General features: G+C 41.8%; 22 pseudogenes; all 22 read right to left on the reverse strand.

The window, feature by feature from the left end:
• Window positions 1–376: 376 nt before the first annotated feature.
• LOC137117139 (5S ribosomal RNA) lies at window positions 377–495 on the reverse strand (annotated as a pseudogene).
• Window positions 496–1,362: 867 nt separating this feature from the next.
• On the reverse strand, window positions 1,363–1,481 carry LOC137117378 (5S ribosomal RNA; annotated as a pseudogene).
• An 867-nt stretch (window positions 1,482–2,348) lies between these two features.
• On the reverse strand, window positions 2,349–2,467 carry LOC137117350 (5S ribosomal RNA; annotated as a pseudogene).
• An 867-nt stretch (window positions 2,468–3,334) lies between these two features.
• Window positions 3,335–3,453, reverse strand: LOC137117379 (5S ribosomal RNA; annotated as a pseudogene).
• An 856-nt stretch (window positions 3,454–4,309) lies between these two features.
• On the reverse strand, window positions 4,310–4,428 carry LOC137117231 (5S ribosomal RNA; annotated as a pseudogene).
• Window positions 4,429–5,285: 857 nt separating this feature from the next.
• On the reverse strand, window positions 5,286–5,404 carry LOC137117243 (5S ribosomal RNA; annotated as a pseudogene).
• An 867-nt stretch (window positions 5,405–6,271) lies between these two features.
• LOC137117140 (5S ribosomal RNA) lies at window positions 6,272–6,390 on the reverse strand (annotated as a pseudogene).
• Window positions 6,391–7,257: 867 nt separating this feature from the next.
• Window positions 7,258–7,376, reverse strand: LOC137117380 (5S ribosomal RNA; annotated as a pseudogene).
• Window positions 7,377–8,243: 867 nt separating this feature from the next.
• On the reverse strand, window positions 8,244–8,362 carry LOC137117351 (5S ribosomal RNA; annotated as a pseudogene).
• An 867-nt stretch (window positions 8,363–9,229) lies between these two features.
• LOC137117316 (5S ribosomal RNA) lies at window positions 9,230–9,348 on the reverse strand (annotated as a pseudogene).
• An 857-nt stretch (window positions 9,349–10,205) lies between these two features.
• On the reverse strand, window positions 10,206–10,324 carry LOC137117353 (5S ribosomal RNA; annotated as a pseudogene).
• Window positions 10,325–11,191: 867 nt separating this feature from the next.
• On the reverse strand, window positions 11,192–11,310 carry LOC137117318 (5S ribosomal RNA; annotated as a pseudogene).
• Window positions 11,311–12,167: 857 nt separating this feature from the next.
• Window positions 12,168–12,286, reverse strand: LOC137117142 (5S ribosomal RNA; annotated as a pseudogene).
• Window positions 12,287–13,153: 867 nt separating this feature from the next.
• On the reverse strand, window positions 13,154–13,272 carry LOC137117419 (5S ribosomal RNA; annotated as a pseudogene).
• Window positions 13,273–14,129: 857 nt separating this feature from the next.
• LOC137117319 (5S ribosomal RNA) lies at window positions 14,130–14,248 on the reverse strand (annotated as a pseudogene).
• An 856-nt stretch (window positions 14,249–15,104) lies between these two features.
• On the reverse strand, window positions 15,105–15,223 carry LOC137117143 (5S ribosomal RNA; annotated as a pseudogene).
• Window positions 15,224–16,090: 867 nt separating this feature from the next.
• Window positions 16,091–16,209, reverse strand: LOC137117354 (5S ribosomal RNA; annotated as a pseudogene).
• Window positions 16,210–17,066: 857 nt separating this feature from the next.
• On the reverse strand, window positions 17,067–17,185 carry LOC137117320 (5S ribosomal RNA; annotated as a pseudogene).
• An 857-nt stretch (window positions 17,186–18,042) lies between these two features.
• Window positions 18,043–18,161, reverse strand: LOC137117408 (5S ribosomal RNA; annotated as a pseudogene).
• Window positions 18,162–19,028: 867 nt separating this feature from the next.
• On the reverse strand, window positions 19,029–19,147 carry LOC137117449 (5S ribosomal RNA; annotated as a pseudogene).
• Window positions 19,148–20,004: 857 nt separating this feature from the next.
• Window positions 20,005–20,123, reverse strand: LOC137117412 (5S ribosomal RNA; annotated as a pseudogene).
• Window positions 20,124–20,990: 867 nt separating this feature from the next.
• Window positions 20,991–21,109, reverse strand: LOC137117244 (5S ribosomal RNA; annotated as a pseudogene).
• Between the last annotated feature and the right edge of the window lie 61 nt (window positions 21,110–21,170).

Below are 21,170 nucleotides of genomic sequence, written 5' to 3' on the forward strand. Positions count from 1 at the left end.
CCTAACAATTCAAAAATGCTAAATAAGGTTTGGAAAGCAAGAACAGCAAACAGGTGCTGCTGCCAGAAAGAGCCTCGCTAGCTGTTGGGAACCGTACTTTTAAAACTCCAGGAAGTGTAGGATGGACCAATCAGCTTCCTGTACTTCCCCCAAATCCGGCCAATCAGGCAGGGCACGTATAAGAACAACAAAATAAAAACAACACATATGGCCAGGACCGTAACATGGTCTACTAGTAATGAAGCACGATGGTTGACAAACCAATAAAGTAGCAAAACAGCAATGAGAGAACAAAATTTGATGAAAATATAGAACAATTTCTATGAATAAATAGGCAGTAACACCAGCTTGTGCTGCCCGTAAACCCAAGCAAAAAAGCTTACAGCACCTGGTATTCCCAGGCGGTCTTCCTACCAAGTACTAACCAGGCCCGGCTCTATTTGGCTGCCGAGATCGGACGAGATCGGGCGCTTAGAGAGCGGTGTGGCCGTAAGCTGCATTTGACATCATCAACAGCTCTTAAAAACGCTATAGAAGCAGAATGCATGACACTTGCTAAGAAGAAGATAAATGTGGCAAAGTACAAAGTACTATAACTGTACTGGTCTGTTACGCCCCTGTCTAGGGGGTCAGGGTGCAACATACAAAGATAAATTAGCATGTTCCCTCTCCGATCCCCAAACCAAAATCCAGGGTCGAGATGTTCCAACAGAATGATATTTATTTTAAACGAAAGAAAGTGTCAAACAAAACATGACACTACAACTCAGGGCGAACCAAGGCCAACATAATAAACAAAATAAGCCATTTCCCACAGAAAGTGCTAGCTAGCCTGATAGAAATAAACAAACCAAAAGACAGTCGCTAACCCTAACTCCCTAATGTGAAAACAAGAGAAAACAATCAAAAGAAAATGGCAGTCCACCCCTACAGATTTAATACTATTTACAAAATACACAATTTATAAACAAAACCACGGCACAAAGCCTAACAATTCAAAAATGCTAAATAAGGTTTGGAAACCAAGAACAGCAAACAGGTGCTGATGCCAGAAAGAGCCTCGCTAGCTGTTGGGAACCGTACTTTTAAAACTCCAGCAAGTGTAGGATGGACCAATCAGCTTCCTGTACTTCCCCCAAATCCGGCCAATCAGGCAGGGCACCTATAAGAACAACAAAATAAAAACAACACATATGGCCAGGACCGTAACATGGTCTACTAGTAATGAAGCACGATGGTTGACAAACCAATAAAGTAACAAAACAGCAATGAGAGAACAAAATTTGATGAAAATATAGAACAATTTCTATGAATAAATAGGCAGTAACACCAGCTTGTGCTGCCCGTAAACCCAAGCAAAAAAGCTTACAGCACCTGGTATTCCCAGGCGGTCTTCCTACCAAGTACTAACAAGGCCCGGCCCTATTTGGCTGCCGAGATCGGACGAGATCGGGCGCTTAGAGAGCGGTGTGGCCGTAAGCTGCATTTGACATCATCAACAGCTCTTAAAAACGCTGGAGAAGCAGAATGCATGACACTTGCTAAGAAGAACATAAATGTGGCAAAGTACAAAGTACTATAACTGTACTGGTCTGTTACGCCCCTGTCTAGGGGGTCAGGGTGCAACATACAAAGATAAATTAGCATGTTCCCTCTCCGATCCCCAAACCAAAATCCAGGATCGAGATGTTCCAACAGAATGATATTTATTTTAAACGAAAGAAAGTGTCAAACAAAACATGACACTACAACTCAGGGCGAACCAAGGCCAACATAATAAACAAAATAAGCCATTTCCCACAGAAAGTGCTAGCTAGCCTGATAGAAATAAACAAACCAAAAGACAGTCGCTAACCCTAACTCCCTAATGTGAAAACAAGAGAAAACAATCAAAAGAAAATGGCTGTTCACCCCTACAGATTTAATACTATTTACAAAATATACAATTTATAAACAAAACCACGGCACAAAACCTAACAATTCAAAAATGCTAAATAAGGTTTGGAAAGCAAGAACAGCAAACAGGTGCTGCTGCCAGAAAGAGCCTCGCTAGCTGTTGGGAACCGTACTTTTAAAACTCCAGGAAGTGTAGGATGGACCAATCAGCTTCCTGTACTTCTCCCAAATCCGGCCAATCAGGCAGGGCACCTATAAGAACAACAAAATAAAAACAACACATATGGCCAGGACCGTAACATGGTCTACTAGTAATGAAGCACGATGGTTGACAAACCAATAAAGTAGCAAAACAGCAATGAGAGAACAAAATTTGATGAAAATATAGAACAATTTCTATGAATAAATAGGCAGTAACACCAGCTTGTGCTGCCCGTAAACCCAAGCAAAAAAGCTTACAGCACCTGGTATTCCCAGGCGGTCTTCCTACCAAGTACTAACCAGGCCCGGCTCTATTTGGCTGCCGAGATCGGACGAGATCGGCCGCTTAGAGAGCGGTGTGGCCGTAAGCTGCATTTGACATCATCAACAGCTCTTAAAAACGCTGGAGAAGCAGAATGCATGATACTTGCTAAGAAGAAGATAAATGTGGCAAAGTACAAAGTACTATAACTGTACTGGTCTGTTACGCCCCTGTCTAGGGGGTCAGGGTGCAACATACAAAGACAAATTAGCATGTTCCCTCTCCGATCCCCAAACCAAAATCCAGGATCGAGATGTTCCAACAGAATGATATTTATTTTAAACGAAAGAAAGTGTCAAACAAAACATGACACTACAACTCAGGGTGAACCAAGGCCAACATAATAAACAAAATAAGCCATTTCCCACAGAAAGTGCTAGCTAGCCTGATAGAAATAAACAAACTAAAAGACAGTCGCTAACCCTAACTCACTAATGTGAAAACAAGAGAAAACAATCAAAAGAAAATGGCAGTCCACCCCTACAGATTTAATACTATTTACAAAATATACAATTTATAAACAAAACCACGGCACAAAACCTAACAATTCAAAAATGCTAAATAAGGTTTGGAAACCAAGAACAGCAAACAGGTGCTGATGCCAGAAAGAGCCTCGCTAGCTGTTGGGAACCGTACTTTTAAAACTCCAGCAAGTGTAGGATGGACCAATCAGCTTCCTGTACTTCCCCCAAATCCGGCCAATCAGGCAGGGCACCTATAAGAACAACAAAATAAAAACAACACATATGGCCAGGACCGTAACATGGTCTACTAGTAATGAAGCACGATGGTTGACAAACCAATAAAGTAACAAAACAGCAATGAGAGAACAAAATTTGATGAAAATATAGAACAATTTCTATGAATAAATAGGCAGTAACACCAGCTTGTGCTGCCCGTAAACCCAAGCAAAAAAGCTTACAGCACCTGGTATTCCCAGGCGGTCTTCCTACCAAGTACTAACAAGGCCCGGCCCTATTTGGCTGCCGAGATCGGACGAGATCGGGCGCTTAGAGAGCGGTGTGGCCGTAAGCTGCATTTGACATCATCAACAGCTCTTAAAAACGCTGGAGAAGCAGAATGCATGACACTTGCTAAGAAGAACATAAATGTGGCAAAGTACAAAGTACTATAACTGTACTGCTCTGTTACGCCCCTGTCTAGGGGGTCAGGGTGCAACATACAAAGATAAATTAGCATGTTCCCTCTCCGATCCCCAAACCAAAATCCAGGATCGAGATGTTCCAACAGAATGATATTTATTTTAAACGAAAGAAAGTGTCAAACAAAACATGACACTACAACTCAGGGCGAACCAAGGCCAACATAATAAACAAAATAATCCATTTCCCACAGAAAGTGCTAGCTAGCCTGATAGAAATAAACAAACCAAAAGACAGTCGCTAACCCTAACTCCCTAATGTGAAAACAGTCCAAAGAAAATGGCAGTTCACCCCTACAGATTTAATACTATTTACAAAATATACAATTTATAAACAAAACCACGGCACAAAACCTAACAATTCAAAAATGCTAAATAAGGTTTGGAAACCAAGAACAGCAAACAGGTGCTGATGCCAGAAAGAGCCTCGCTAGCTGTTGGGAACCGTACTTTTAAAACTCCAGCAAGTGTAGGATGGACCAATCAGCTTCCTGTACTGCCCCCCAATCCGGCCAATCAGGCAGGGCACCTATAAGAACAAGAAAAAAAAACAACACATATGGCCAGGACCGTAACATGGTCTACTAGTAATTAGGCACGATGGTTGGCAAACCAATAAAGTAGCAAAACAGCAATGAAAGAACAAAATTTGATGAAAATATAGAACAATTTCTATGAATAAATAGGCAGTAACACCAGCTTGTGCTGCCCGTAAACCCAAGCAAAAAAGCTTACAGCACCTGGTATTCCCAGGCGGTCTTCCTACCAAGTACTAACCAGGCCCGGCTCTATTTGGCTGCCGAGATCGGACGAGATCGGGCGCTTAGAGAGGGGTGTGGCCGTAAGCTGCATTTGACATCATCAACAGCTCTTAAAAACGCTGGAGAAGCAGAATGCATGACACTTGCTAAGAAGAAGATAAATGTGGCAAAGTACAAAGTACTATAACTGTACTGGTCTGTTACGCCCCTGTCTAGGGGGTCAGGGTGCAACATACAAAGATAAATTAGCATGTTCCCTCTCCGATCCCCAAACCAAAATCCAGGATCGAGATGTTCCAACAGAATGATATTTATTTTAAACGAAAGAAAGTGTCAAACAAAACATGACACTACAACTCAGGGCGAACCAAGGCCAACATAATAAACAAAATAAGCCATTTCCCACAGAAAGTGCTAGCTAGCCTGATAGAAATAAACAAACCAAAAGACAGTCGCTAACCCTAACTCCCTAATGTGAAAACAATCAAAAGAAAATGGCAGTCCACCCCTACAGATTTAATACTATTTACAAAATATACAATTTATAAACAAAACCACGGCACAAAACCTAACAATTCAAAAATGCTAAATAAGGTTTGGAAAGCAAGAACAGCAAACAGGTGCTGCTGCCAGAAAGAGCCTCGCTAGCTGTTGGGAACCGTACTTTTAAAACTCCAGGAAGTGTAGGATGGACCAATCAGCTTCCTGTACTTCCCCCAAATCCGGCCAATCAGGCAGGGCACCTATAAGAACAACAAAATAAAAACAACACATATGGCCAGGACCGTAACATGGTCTACTAGTAATGAAGCACGATGGTTGACAAACCAATAAAGTAGCAAAACAGCAATGAGAGAACAAAATTTGATGAAAATATAGAACAATTTCTATGAATAAATAGGCAGTAACACCAGCTTGTGCTGCCCGTAAACCCAAGCAAAAAAGCTTACAGCACCTGGTATTCCCAGGCGGTCTTCCTACCAAGTACTAACCAGGCCCGGCTCTAATTGGCTGCCGAGATCGGACGAGATCGGGCGCTTAGAGAGCGGTGTGGCCGTAAGCTGCATTTGACATCATCAACAGCTCTTAAAAACGCTAGAGAAGCAGAATGCATGACACTTGCTAAGAAGAAGATAAATGTGGCAAAGTACAAAGTACTATAACTGTAATGGTCTGTTACGCCCCTGTCTAGGGGGTCAGGGTGCAACATACAAAGATAAATTAGCATGTTCCCTCTCCGATCCCCAAACCAAAATCCAGGGTCGAGATGTTCCAACAGAATGATATTTATTTTAAACGAAAGAAAGTGTCAAACAAAACATGACACTACAACTCAGGGCGAACCAAGGCCAACATAATAAACAAAATAAGCCATTTCCCACAGAAAGTGCTAGCTAGCCTGATAGAAATAAACAAACCAAAAGACAGTCGCTGACCCTAACTCCCTAATGTGAAAACAAGAGAAAACAATCAAAAGAAAATGGCAGTCCACCCCTACAGATTTAATACTATTTACAAAATATACAATTTATAAACAAAACCACGGCACAAAACCTAACAATTCAAAAATGCTAAATAAGGTTTGGAAAGCAAGAACAGCAAACAGGTGCTGCTGCCAGAAAGAGCCTCGCTAGCTGTTGGGAACCGTACTTTTAAAACTCCAGGAAGTGTAGGATGGACCAATCAGCTTCCTGTACTTCCCCCAAATCCGGCCAATCAGGCAGGGCACGTATAAGAACAACAAAATAAAAACAACACATATGGCCAGGACCGTAACATGGTCTACTAGTAATGAAGCACGATGGTTGACAAACCAATAAAGTAGCAAAACAGCAATGAGAGAACAAAATTTGATGAAAATATAGAACAATTTCTATGAATAAATAGGCAGTAACACCAGCTTGTGCTGCCCGTAAACCCAAGCAAAAAAGCTTACAGCACCTGGTATTCCCAGGCGGTCTTCCTACCAAGTACTAACCAGGCCCGGCTCTATTTGGCTGCCGAGATCGGACGAGATCGGGCGCTTAGAGAGCGGTGTGGCCGTAAGCTGCATTTGACATCATCAACAGCTCTTAAAAACGCTATAGAAGCAGAATGCATGACACTTGCTAAGAAGAAGATAAATGTGGCAAAGTACAAAGTACTATAACTGTACTGGTCTGTTACGCCCCTGTCTAGGGGGTCAGGGTGCAACATACAAAGATAAATTAGCATGTTCCCTCTCCGATCCCCAAACCAAAATCCAGGGTCGAGATGTTCCAACAGAATGATATTTATTTTAAACGAAAGAAAGTGTCAAACAAAACATGACACTACAACTCAGGGCGAACCAAGGCCAACATAATAAACAAAATAAGCCATTTCCCACAGAAAGTGCTAGCTAGCCTGATAGAAATAAACAAACCAAAAGACAGTCGCTAACCCTAACTCCCTAATGTGAAAACAAGAGAAAACAATCAAAAGAAAATGGCAGTCCACCCCTACAGATTTAATACTATTTACAAAATACACAATTTATAAACAAAACCACGGCACAAAGCCTAACAATTCAAAAATGCTAAATAAGGTTTGGAAACCAAGAACAGCAAACAGGTGCTGATGCCAGAAAGAGCCTCGCTAGCTGTTGGGAACCGTACTTTTAAAACTCCAGCAAGTGTAGGATGGACCAATCAGCTTCCTGTACTTCCCCCAAATCCGGCCAATCAGGCAGGGCACCTATAAGAACAACAAAATAAAAACAACACATATGGCCAGGACCGTAACATGGTCTACTAGTAATGAAGCACGATGGTTGACAAACCAATAAAGTAACAAAACAGCAATGAGAGAACAAAATTTGATGAAAATATAGAACAATTTCTATGAATAAATAGGCAGTAACACCAGCTTGTGCTGCCCGTAAACCCAAGCAAAAAAGCTTACAGCACCTGGTATTCCCAGGCGGTCTTCCTACCAAGTACTAACAAGGCCCGGCCCTATTTGGCTGCCGAGATCGGACGAGATCGGGCGCTTAGAGAGCGGTGTGGCCGTAAGCTGCATTTGACATCATCAACAGCTCTTAAAAACGCTGGAGAAGCAGAATGCATGACACTTGCTAAGAAGAACATAAATGTGGCAAAGTACAAAGTACTATAACTGTACTGGTCTGTTACGCCCCTGTCTAGGGGGTCAGGGTGCAACATACAAAGATAAATTAGCATGTTCCCTCTCCGATCCCCAAACCAAAATCCAGGATCGAGATGTTCCAACAGAATGATATTTATTTTAAACGAAAGAAAGTGTCAAACAAAACATGACACTACAACTCAGGGCGAACCAAGGCCAACATAATAAACAAAATAAGCCATTTCCCACAGAAAGTGCTAGCTAGCCTGATAGAAATAAACAAACCAAAAGACAGTCGCTAACCCTAACTCCCTAATGTGAAAACAAGAGAAAACAATCAAAAGAAAATGGCTGTTCACCCCTACAGATTTAATACTATTTACAAAATATACAATTTATAAACAAAACCACGGCACAAAACCTAACAATTCAAAAATGCTAAATAAGGTTTGGAAAGCAAGAACAGCAAACAGGTGCTGCTGCCAGAAAGAGCCTCGCTAGCTGTTGGGAACCGTACTTTTAAAACTCCAGGAAGTGTAGGATGGACCAATCAGCTTCCTGTACTTCTCCCAAATCCGGCCAATCAGGCAGGGCACCTATAAGAACAACAAAATAAAAACAACACATATGGCCAGGACCGTAACATGGTCTACTAGTAATGAAGCACGATGGTTGACAAACCAATAAAGTAGCAAAACAGCAATGAGAGAACAAAATTTGATGAAAATATAGAACAATTTCTATGAATAAATAGGCAGTAACACCAGCTTGTGCTGCCCGTAAACCCAAGCAAAAAAGCTTACAGCACCTGGTATTCCCAGGCGGTCTTCCTACCAAGTACTAACCAGGCCCGGCTCTATTTGGCTGCCGAGATCGGACGAGATCGGCCGCTTAGAGAGCGGTGTGGCCGTAAGCTGCATTTGACATCATCAACAGCTCTTAAAAACGCTGGAGAAGCAGAATGCATGATACTTGCTAAGAAGAAGATAAATGTGGCAAAGTACAAAGTACTATAACTGTACTGGTCTGTTACGCCCCTGTCTAGGGGGTCAGGGTGCAACATACAAAGACAAATTAGCATGTTCCCTCTCCGATCCCCAAACCAAAATCCAGGATCGAGATGTTCCAACAGAATGATATTTATTTTAAACGAAAGAAAGTGTCAAACAAAACATGACACTACAACTCAGGGTGAACCAAGGCCAACATAATAAACAAAATAAGCCATTTCCCACAGAAAGTGCTAGCTAGCCTGATAGAAATAAACAAACTAAAAGACAGTCGCTAACCCTAACTCACTAATGTGAAAACAAGAGAAAACAATCAAAAGAAAATGGCAGTCCACCCCTACAGATTTAATACTATTTACAAAATATACAATTTATAAACAAAACCACGGCACAAAACCTAACAATTCAAAAATGCTAAATAAGGTTTGGAAACCAAGAACAGCAAACAGGTGCTGATGCCAGAAAGAACCTCGCTAGCTGTTGGGAACCGTACTTTTAAAACTCCAGGAAGTGTAGGATGGACCAATCAGCTTCCTGTACTTCCCCCAAATCCGGCCAATCAGGCAGGGCACCTATAAGAACAACAAAATAAAAACAACACATATGGCCAGGACCGTAACATGGTCTACTAGTAATGAAGCACGATGGTTGACAAACCAATAAAGTAGCAAAACAGCAATGAAAGAAAAAAATTTGATGAAAATATAGAACAATTTCTATGAATAAATAGGCAGTAACACCAGCTTGTGCTGCCCGTAAACCCAAGCAAAAAAGCTTACAGCACCTGGTATTCCCAGGCGGTCTTCCTACCAAGTACTAACCAGGCCCGGCTCCATTTGGCTGCCGAGATCGGACGAGATCGGGCGCTTAGAGAGCAGTGTGGCCGTAAGCTGCATTTGACATCATCAACAGCTCTTAAAAACGCTGGAGAAGCAGAATGCATGACACTTGCTAAGAAGAAGATAAATGTGGCAAAGTACAAAGTACTATAACTGTACTGGTCTGTTACGCCCCTGTCTAGGGGGTCAGGGTGCAACATACAAAGACAAATTAGCATGTTCCCTCTCCGATCCCCAAACCAAAATCCAGGATCGAGATGTTCCAACAGAATGATATTTATTTTAAACGAAAGAAAGTGTCAAACAAAACATGACACTACAACTCAGGGCGAACCAAGGCCAACATAATAAACAAAATAAGCCATTTCCCACAGAAAGTGCTAGCTAGCCTGATAGAAATAAACAAACCAAAAGACAGTCGCTAACCCTAACTCCCTAATGTGAAAACAATCAAAAGAAAATGGCAGTCCACCCCTACAGATTTAATACTATTTACAAAATATACAATTTATAAACAAAACCACGGCACAAAACCTAACAATTCAAAAATGCTAAATAAGGTTTGGAAAGCAAGAACAGCAAACAGGTGCTGCTGCCAGAAAGAGCCTCGCTAGCTGTTGGGAACCGTACTTTTAAAACTCCAGGAAGTGTAGGATGGACCAATCAGCTTCCTGTACTTCCCCCAAATCCGGCCAATCAGGCAGGGCACCTATAAGAACAACAAAATAAAAACAACACATATGGCCAGGACCGTAACATGGTCTACTAGTAATGAAGCACGATGGTTGACAAACCAATAAAGTAGCAAAACAGCAATGAGAGAACAAAATTTGATGAAAATATAGAACAATTTCTATGAATAAATAGGCAGTAACACCAGCTTGTGCTGCCCGTAAACCCAAGCAAAAAAGCTTACAGCACCTGGTATTCCCAGGCGGTCTTCCTACCAAGTACTAACCAGGCCCGGCTCTATTTGGCTGCCGAGATCGGACGAGATCGGCCGCTTAGAGAGCGGTGTGGCCGTAAGCTGCATTTGACATCATCAACAGCTCTTAAAAACGCTAGAGAAGCAGAATGCATGACACTTGCTAAGAAGAAGATAAATGTGGCAAAGTACAAAGTACTATAACTGTACTGGTCTGTTACGCCCCTGTCTAGGGGGTCAGGGTGCAACATACAAAGACAAATTAGCATGTTCCCTCTCCGATCCCCAAACCAAAATCCAGGATTGAGATGTTCCAACAGAATGATATTTATTTTAAACGAAAGAAAGTGTCAAACAAAACATGACACTACAACTCAGGGTGAACCAAGGCCAACATAACAAACAAAATAAGCCATTTCCCACAGAAAGTGCTAGCTAGCCTGATAGAATTAAACAAACCAAAAGACAGTCGCTAACCCTAACTCACTAATGTGAAAACAAGAGAAAACAATCAAAAGAAAATGGCAGTCCACCCCTACAGATTTAATACTATTTACAAAATATACAATTTATAAACAAAACCACGGCACAAAACCTAACAATTCAAAAATGCTAAATAAGGTTTGGAAACCAAGAACAGCAAACAGGTGCTGATGCCAGAAAGAACCTCGCTAGCTGTTGGGAACCGTACTTTTAAAACTCCAGGAAGTGTAGGATGGACCAATCAGCTTCCTGTACTTCCCCCAAATCCGGCCAATCAGGCAGGGCACCTATAAGAACAACAAAATAAAAACAACACATATGGCCAGGACCGTAACATGGTCTACTAGTAATGAAGCACGATGGTTGACAAACCAATAAAGTAGCAAAACAGCAATGAAAGAAAAAAATTTGATGAAAATATAGAACAATTTCTATGAATAAATAGGCAGTAACACCAGCTTGTGCTGCCCGTAAACCCAAGCAAAAAAGCTTACAGCACCTGGTATTCCCAGGCGGTCTTCCTACCAAGTACTAACCAGGCCCGGCTCCATTTGGCTGCCGAGATCGGACGAGATCGGGCGCTTAGAGAGCAGTGTGGCCGTAAGCTGCATTTGACATCATCAACAGCTCTTAAAAACGCTGGAGAAGCAGAATGCATGACACTTGCTAAGAAGAAGATAAATGTGGCAAAGTACAAAGTACTATAACTGTACTGGTCTGTTACGCCCCTGTCTAGGGGGTCAGGGTGCAACATACAAAGACAAATTAGCATGTTCCCTCTCCGATCCCCAAACCAAAATCCAGGATCGAGATGTTCCAACAGAATGATATTTATTTTAAACGAAAGAAAGTGTCAAACAAAACATGACACTACAACTCAGGGCGAACCAAGGCCAACATAATAAACAAAATAAGCCATTTCCCACAGAAAGTGCTAGCTAGCCTGTTAGAAATAAACAAACCAAAAGACAGTCGCTAACCCTAACTCCCTAATGTGAAAACAATCAAAAGAAAATGGCAGTCCACCCCTACAGATTTAATACTATTTACAAAATATACAATTTATAAACAAAACCACGGCACAAAACCTAACAATTCAAAAATGCTAAATAAGGTTTGGAAAGCAAGAACAGCAAACAGGTGCTGCTGCCAGAAAGAGCCTCGCTAGCTGTTGGGAACCGTACTTTTAAAACTCCAGGAAGTGTAGGATGGACCAATCAGCTTCCTGTACTTCCCCCAAATCCGGCCAATCAGGCAGGGCACCTATAAGAACAACAAAATAAAAACAACACATATGGCCAGGACCGTAACATGGTCTACTAGTAATGAAGCACGATGGTTGACAAACCAATAAAGTAGCAAAACAGCAATGAGAGAACAAAATTTGATGAAAATATAGAACAATTTCTATGAATAAATAGGCAGTAACACCAGCTTGTGCTGCCCGTAAACCCAAGCAAAAAAGCTTACAGCACCTGGTATTCCCAGGCGGTCTTCCTACCAAGTACTAACCAGGCCCGGCTCTATTTGGCTGCCGAGATCGGACGAGATCGGGCGCTTAGAGAGCGGTGTGGCCGTAAGCTGCATTTGACATCATCAACAGCTCTTAAAAACGCTAGAGAAGCAGAATGCATGACACTTGCTAAGAAGAAGATAAATGTGGCAAAGTACAAAGTACTATAACTGTACTGGTCTGTTACGCCCCTGTCTAGGGGGTCAGGGTGCAACATACAAAGACAAATTAGCATGTTCCCTCTCCGATCCCCAAACCAAAATCCAGGATTGAGATGTTCCAACAGAATGATATTTATTTTAAACGAAAGAAAGTGTCAAACAAAACATGACACTACAACTCAGGGTGAACCAAGGCCAACATAACAAACAAAATAAGCCATTTCCCACAGAAAGTGCTAGCTAGCCTGATAGAAATAAACAAACCAAAAGACAGTCGCTAACCCTAACTCACTAATGTGAAAACAAGAGAAAACAATCAAAAGAAAATGGCAGTCCACCCCTACAGATTTAATACTATTTACAAAATATACAATTTATAAACAAAACCACGGCACAAAACCTAACAATTCAAAAATGCTAAATAAAGTTTGGAAACCAAGAACAGCAAACAGGTGCTGCTGCCAGAAAGAGCCTCGCTAGCTGTTGGGAACCGTACTTTTAAAACTCCAGGAAGTGTAGGATGGACCAATCAGCTTCCTGTACTTCCCCCAAATCCGGCCAATCAGGCAGGGCACCTATAAGAACAACAAAATAAAAACAACACATATGGCCAGGACCGTAACATGGTCTACTAGTAATGAAGCACGATGGTTGACAAACCAATAAAGTAGCAAAACAGCAATGAAAGAACAAAATTTGATGAAAATATAGAACAATTTCTATGAATAAATAGGCAGTAACACCAGCTTGTGCTGCCCGTAAACCCAAGCAAAAAAGCTTACAGCACCTGGTATTCCCAGGCGGTCTTCCTACCAAGTACTAACCAGGCCCGGCTCCATTTGGCTGCCGAGATCGGACGAGATCGGGCTCTTAGAGAGCGGTGTGGCCGTAATCTGCATTTGACATCATCAACAGCTCTTAAAAACGCTGGAGTAGCAGAATGCATGACACTTGCTAAGAAGAAGATAAATGTGGCAAAGTACAAAGTACTATAACTGTACTGGTCTGTTACGCCCTTGTCTAGGGGGTCAGGGTGCAACATACAAAGATAAATTAGCATGTTCCCTCTCCGATCCCCAAACCAAAATCCAGGATCGATATATTCCAACAGAATGATATTTATTTTAAACGAAAGAAAGTGTCAAACAAAACATGACACTACAACTCAGGGCGAACCAAGGCCATCATAATAAACAAAATAAGCCATTTCCCACAGAAAGTGCTAGCTAGCCTGATAGAAATAAACAAACCAAAAGACAGTCGCTAACCCTAACTCCCTAATGTGAAAACAGTCCAAAGAAAATTGCAGTTCACCCCTACAGATTTAATACTATTTACAAAATATACAATTTATAAACAAAACCACGGCACAAAACCTAACAATTCAAAAATGCTAAATAAGGTTTGGAAACCAAGAACAGCAAACAGGTGCTGATGCCAGAAAGAACCTCGCTAGCTGTTGGGAACCGTACTTTTAAAACTCCAGGAAGTGTAGGATGGACCAATCAGCTTCCTGTACTTCCCCCAAATCCGGCCAATCAGGCAGGGCACCTATAAGAACAACAAAATAAAAACAACACATATGGCCAGGACCGTAACATGGTCTACTAGTAATGAAGCACGATGGTTGACAAACCAATAAAGTAGCAAAACAGCAATGAAAGAACAAAATTTGATGAAAATATAGAACAATTTCTATGAATAAATAGGCAGTAACACCAGCTTGTGCTGCCCGTAAACCCAAGCAAAAAAGCTTACAGCACCTGGTATTCCCAGGCGGTCTTCCTACCAAGTACTAACCAGGCCCGGCTCCATTTGGCTGCCGAGATCGGACGAGATCGGGCGCTTAGAGAGCAGTGTGGCCGTAAGCTGCATTTGACATCATCAACAGCTCTTAAAAACGCTGGAGAAGCAGAATGCATGACACTTGCTAAGAAGAAGATAAATGTGGCAAAGTACAAAGTACTATAACTGTACTGGTCTGTTACGCCCCTGTCTAGGGGGTCAGGGTGCAACATACAAAGACAAATTAGCATGTTCCCTCTCCGATCCCCAAACCAAAATCCAGGATCGAGATGTTCCAACAGAATGATATTTATTTTAAACGAAAGAAAGTGTCAAACAAAACATGACACTACAACTCAGGGCGAACCAAGGCCAACATAATAAACAAAATAAGCCATTTCCCACAGAAAGTGCTAGCTAGCCTGATAGAAATAAACAAACCAAAAGACAGTCGCTAACCCTAACTCCCTAATGTGAAAACAATCAAAAGAAAATGGCAGTCCACCCCTACAGATTTAATACTATTTACAAAATATACAATTTATAAACAAAACCACGGCACAAAACCTAACAATTCAAAAATGCTAAATAAGGTTTGGAAAGCAAGAACAGCAAACAGGTGCTGCTGCCAGAAAGAGCCTCGCTAGCTGTTGGGAACCGTACTTTAAAACTCCAGGAAGTGTAGGATGGACCAATCAGCTTCCTGTACTTCCCCCAAATCCGGCCAATCAGGCAGGGCACCTATAAGAACAACAAAATAAAAACAACACATATGGCCAGGACCGTAACATGGTCTACTAGTAATGAAGCACGATGGTTGACAAACCAATAAAGTAGCAAAACAGCAATGAGAGAACAAAATTTGATGAAAATATAGAACAATTTCTATGAATAAATAGGCAGTAACACCAGCTTGTGCTGCCCGTAAACCCAAGCAAAAAAGCTTACAGCACCTGGTATTCCCAGGCGGTCTTCCTACCAAGTACTAACCAGGCCCGGCTCTATTTGGCTGCCGAGATCGGACGAGATCGGGCGCTTAGAGAGCGGTGTGGCCGTAAGCTGCATTTGACATCATCAACAGCTCTTAAAAACGCTAGAGAAGCAGAATGCATGACACTTGCTAAGAAGAAGATAAATGTGGCAAAGTACAAAGTACTATAACTGTACTGGTCTGTTACGCCCCTGTCTAGGGGGTCAGGGTGCAACATACAAAGATAAATTAGCATGTTCCCTCTCCGATCCCCAAACCAAAATCCAGGGTCGAGATGTTCCAACAGAATGATATTTATTTTAAACGAAAGAAAGTGTCAAACAAAACATGACACTACAACTCAGGGCGAACCAAGGCCAACATAATAAACAAAATAAGCCATTTCCCACAGAAAGTGCTAGCTAGCCTGATAGAAATAAACAAACCAAAAGACAGTCGCTAACCCTAACTCCCTAATGTGAAAACAAGAGAAAACAATCAAAAGAAAATGGCAGTCCACCCCTACAGATTTAATACTATTTACAAAATATACAATTTATAAACAAAACCACGGCACAAAACCTAACAATTCAAAAATTCTAAATAAGGTTTGGAAAGCAAGAACAGCAAACAGGTGCTGCTGCCAGAAAGAGCCTCGCTAGCTGTTGGGAACCGTACTTTTAAAACTCCAGGAAGCGTAGGATGGACCAATCAGCTTCCTGTACTTCCCCCAAATCCGGCCAATCAGGCAGGGCACCTATAAGAACAACAAAATAAAAACAACACATATGGCCAGGACCGTAACATGGTCTACTAGTAATGAAGCACGATGGTTGACAAACCAATAAAGTAGCAAAACAGCAATGAGAGAACAAAATTTGATGAAAATATAGAACAATTTCTATGAATAAATAGGCAGTAACACCAGCTTGTGCTGCCCGTAAACCCAAGCAAAAAAGCTTACAGCACCTGGTATTCCCAGGCGGTCTTCCTACCAAGTACTAACCAGGCCCGGCTCTATTTGGCTGCCGAGATCGGACGAGATCGGCCGCTTAGAGAGCGGTGTGGCCGTAAGCTGCATTTGACATCATCAACAGCTCTTAAAAACGCTGGAGAAGCAGAATGCATGACACTTGCTAAGAAGAAGATAAATGTGGCAAAGTACAAAGTACTATAACTGTACTGGTCTGTTACGCCCTTGTCTAGGGGGTCAGGGTGCAACATACAAAGATAAATTAGCATGTTCCCTCTCCGATCCCCAAACCAAAATCCAGGATCGATATATTCCAACAGAATGATATTTATTTTAAACGAAAGAAAGTGTCAAACAAAACATGACACTACAACTCAGGGCGAACCAAGGCCATCATAATAAACAAAATAAGCCATTTCCCACAGAAAGTGCTAGCTAGCCTGATAGAAATAAACAAACCAAAAGACAGTCGCTAACCCTAACTCCCTAATGTGAAAACAGTCCAAAGAAAATTGCAGTTCACCCCTACAGATTTAATACTATTTACAAAATATACAATTTATAAACAAAACCACGGCACAAAACCTAACAATTCAAAAATGCTAAATAAGGTTTGGAAACCTAGAACAGCAAACAGGTGCTGATGCCAGAAAGAGCCTCGCTAGCTGTTGGGAACCGTACTTTTAAAACTCCAGGAAGTGTAGGATGGACCAATCAGCTTCCTGTACTTCCCCCAAATCCGGCCAATCAGGCAGGGCACCTATAAGAACAACAAAATAAAAACAACACATATGGCCAGGACCGTAACATGGTCTACTAGTAATGAAGCACGATGGTTGACAAACCAATAAAGTAGCAAAACAGCAATGAAAGAACAAAATTTGATGAAAATATAGAACAATTTCTATGAATAAATAGGCAGTAACACCAGCTTGTGCTGCCCGTAAACCCAAGCAAAAAAGCTTACAGCACCTGGTATTCCCAGGCGGTCTTCCTACCAAGTACTAACCAGGCCCGGCTCCATTTGGCTGCCGAGATCGGACGAGATCGGGCGCTTAGAGAGCAGTGTGGCCGTAAGCTGCATTTGACATCATCAACAGCTCTTAAAAACGCTGGAGAAGCAGAATGCATGACACTTGCTAAGAAGAAGATAAATGTGGCAAAGTACAAAGTACTATAACTGTACTGGTCTGTTACGCCCCTGTCTAGGGGGTCAGGGTGCAACATACAAAGACAAATTAGCATGTTCCCTCTCCGATCCCCAAACCAAAATCCAGGATCGAGATGTTCCAACAGAATGATATTTATTTTAAACGAAAGAAAGTGTCAAACAAAACATGACACTACAACTCAGGGCGAACCAAGGCCAACATAATAAACAAAATAAGCCATTTCCCACAGAAAGTGCTAGCTAGCCTGATAGAAATAAACAAACCAAAAGACAGTCGCTAACCCTAACTCCCTAATGTGAAAACAGTCCAAAGAAAATGGCAGTTCACCCCTACAGATTTAATACTATTTACAAAATATACAATTTATAAACAAAACCACGGCACAAAACCTAACAATTCAAAAATGCTAAATAAGGTTTGGAAACCAAGAACAGCAAACAGGTGCTGATGCCAGAAAGAGCCTCGCTAGCTGTTGGGAACCGTACTTTTAAAACTCCAGCAAGTGTAGGATGGACCAATCAGCTTCCTGTACTGCCCCCCAATCCGGCCAATCAGGCAGGGCACCTATAAGAACAAGAAAATAAAAACAACACATATGGCCAGGACCGTAACATGGTCTACTAGTAATGAAGCACGATGGTTGGCAAACCAACAAAGTAGCAAAACAGCAATGAAAGAACAAAATTTGATGAAAATATAGAACAATTTCTATGAATAAATAGGCAGTAACACCAGCTTGTGCTGCCCGTAAACCCAAGCAAAGAAGCTTACAGCACGTGGTATTCCCAGGCGGTCTTCCTACCAAGTACTAACCAGGCCCGGCTCTATTTGGCTGCCGAGATCGGAAGAGATCAGGTGCTTAGAGAGCGGTGTGGCCGTAAGCTGCATTTGACATCATCAACAGCTCTTAAAAACGCTGGAGAAGCAGAATGCATGACACTTGCTAAGAAGAAGATAAATGTGGCAAAGTACAAAGTACTATAACTGTACTGGTCTGTTACGCCCCTGTATAGGGGGTCAGGGTGCAACATACAAAGATAAATTAGCATGTTCCCTCTCCGATCCCCAAACCAAAATCCAGGGTCGAGATGTTCCAACAGAATGATATTTATTTTAAACGAAAGAAAGTGTCAAACAAAACATGACACTACAACTCAGGGCGAACCAAGGCCAACATAATAAACAAAATAAGCCATTTCCCACAGAAAGTGCTAGCTAGCCTGATAGAAATAAACAAACCAAAAGACAGTCGCTAACCGTAACTCCCTAATGTGAAAACAAGAGAAAACAATCAAAAGAAAATGGCAGTCCAACCCTACAGATTTAATACTATTTACAAAATATACAATTTATAAACAAAACCACGGCACAAAACCTAACAATTCAAAAATGCTAAATAAGGTTTTGAAAGCAAGAACAGCAAACAGGTGCTGCTGCCAGAAAGAGCCTCGCTAGCTGTTGGGAACCGTACTTTTAAAACTCCAGGAAGTGTAGGATGGACCAATCAGCTTCCTGTACTTCCCCCAAATCCGGCCAATCAGGCAGGGCACCTATAAGAACAACAAAATAAAAACAACACATATGGCCAGGACCGTAACATGGTCTACTAGTAATGAAGCACGATGGTTGGCAAACCAATAAAGTAGCAAAACAGCAATGAAAGAACAAAATTTGATGAAAATATAGAACAATTTCTATGAATAAATAGGCAGTAACACCAGCTTGTGCTGCCCGTAAACCCAAGCAAAGAAGCTTACAGCACGTGGTATTCCCAGGCGGTCTTCCTACCAAGTACTAACAAGGCCCGGCCCTATTTGGCTGCCGAGATCGGACGAGATCGGGCGCTTAGAGAGCGGTGTGGCCGTAAGCTGCATTTGACATCATCAACAGCTCTTAAAAACGCTAGAGAAGCAGAATGCATGACACTTGCTAAGAAGAAGATAAATGTGGCAAAGTACAAAGTACTATAACTGTACTGGTCTGTTACGCCCCTGTCTAGGGGGTCAGGGTGCAACATACAAAGACAAATTAGCATGTTCCCTCTCCGATCCCCAAACCAAAATCCAGGATCGAGATGTTCCAACAGAATGATATTTATTTTAAACGAAAGAAAGTGTCAAACAAAACATGACACTACAACTCAGGGTGAACCAAGGCCAACATAATAAACAAAATAAGCCATTTCCCACAGAAAGTGCTAGCTAGCCTGATAGAAATAAACAAACCAAAAGACAGTCGCTAACCCTAACTCCCTAATGTGAAAACAGTCCAAAGAAAATGGCAGTTCACCCCTACAGATTTAATACTATTTACAAAATATACAATTTATAAACAAAACCACGGCACAAAACCTAACAATTCAAAAATGCTAAATAAGGTTTGGAAACCAAGAACAGCAAACAGGTGCTGATGCCAGAAAGAGCCTCGCTAGCTGTTGGGAACCGTACTTTTAAAACTCCAGCAAGTGTAGGATGGACCAATCAGCTTCCTGTACTGCCCCCCAATCCGGCCAATCAGGCAGGGCACCTATAAGAACAAGAAAATAAAAACAACACATATGGCCAGGACCGTAACATGGTCTACTAGTAATGAAGCACGATGGTTGGCAAACCAACAAAGTAGCAAAACAGCAATGAAAGAACAAAATTTGATGAAAATATAGAACAATTTCTATGAATAAATAGGCAGTAACACCAGCTTGTGCTGCCCGTAAACCCAAGCAAAGAAGCTTACAGCACGTGGTATTCCCAGGCGGTCTTCCTACCAAGTACTAACCAGGCCCGGCTCTATTTGGCTGCCGAGATCGGACGAGATCAGGCGCTTAGAGAGCGGTGTGGCCGTAAGCTGCATTTGACATCATCAACAGCTCTTAAAAACGCTTGAGAAGCAGAATGCATGACACTTGCTAAGAAGAAGATAAATGTGGCAAAGTACAAAGTACTATAACTGTACTGGTCTGTTACGCCCCTGTATAGGGGGTCAGGGTGCAACATACAAAGATAAATTAGCATGTTCCCTCTCCGATCCCCAAACCAAAATCCAGGGTCGAGATGTTCCAACAGAATGATATTTATTTTAAACGAAAGAAAGTGTCAAACAAAACATGACACTACAACTCAGGGCGAACCAAGGCCAACATAATAAACAAAATAAGCCATTTCCCACAGAAAGTGCTAGCTAGCCTGATAGAAATAAACAAACCAAAAGACAGTCGCTAACCGTAACTCCCTAATGTGAAAACAAGAGAAAACAATCAAAAGAAAATGGCAGTCCAACCCTACAGATTTAATACTATTTACAAAATATACAATTTATAAACAAAACCACGGCACAAAACCTAACAATTCAAAAATGCTAAATAAGGTTTTGAAAGCAAGAACAGCAAACAGGTGCTGCTGCCAGAAAGAGCCTCGCTAGCTGTTGGGAACCGCACTTTTAAAACTCCAGGAAGTGTAGGATGGACCAATCAGCTTCCTGTACTTCCCCCCAATCCGGCCAATCAGGCAGGGCACCTATAAGAACAACAAAATAAAAACAACACATATGGCCAGGACCGTAACATGGTCTACTAGTAATTAGGCACGATGGTTGGCAAACCAATAAAGTAGCAAAACAGCAATGAAAGAACAAAATTTGATGAAAATATAGAACAATTTCTATGAATAAATAGGCAGTAACACCAGCTTGTGCTGCCCGTAAACCCAAGCAAAAAAGCTTACAGCACCTGGTATTCCCAGGCGGTCTACCTACCAAGTACTAACCAGGCCCGGCTCTATTTGGCTGCCGAGATCGGACGAGATCGGGCGCTTAGAGAGGGGTGTGGCCGTAAGCTGCATTTGACATCATCAACAGCTCTTAAAAACGCTGGAGAAGCAGAATGCATGACACTTGC

This window comes from Channa argus, unplaced genomic scaffold (assembly GCF_033026475.1).
Source record: "Channa argus isolate prfri unplaced genomic scaffold, Channa argus male v1.0 Contig034, whole genome shotgun sequence".
Taxonomy (NCBI): domain Eukaryota; kingdom Metazoa; phylum Chordata; class Actinopteri; order Anabantiformes; family Channidae; genus Channa; species Channa argus.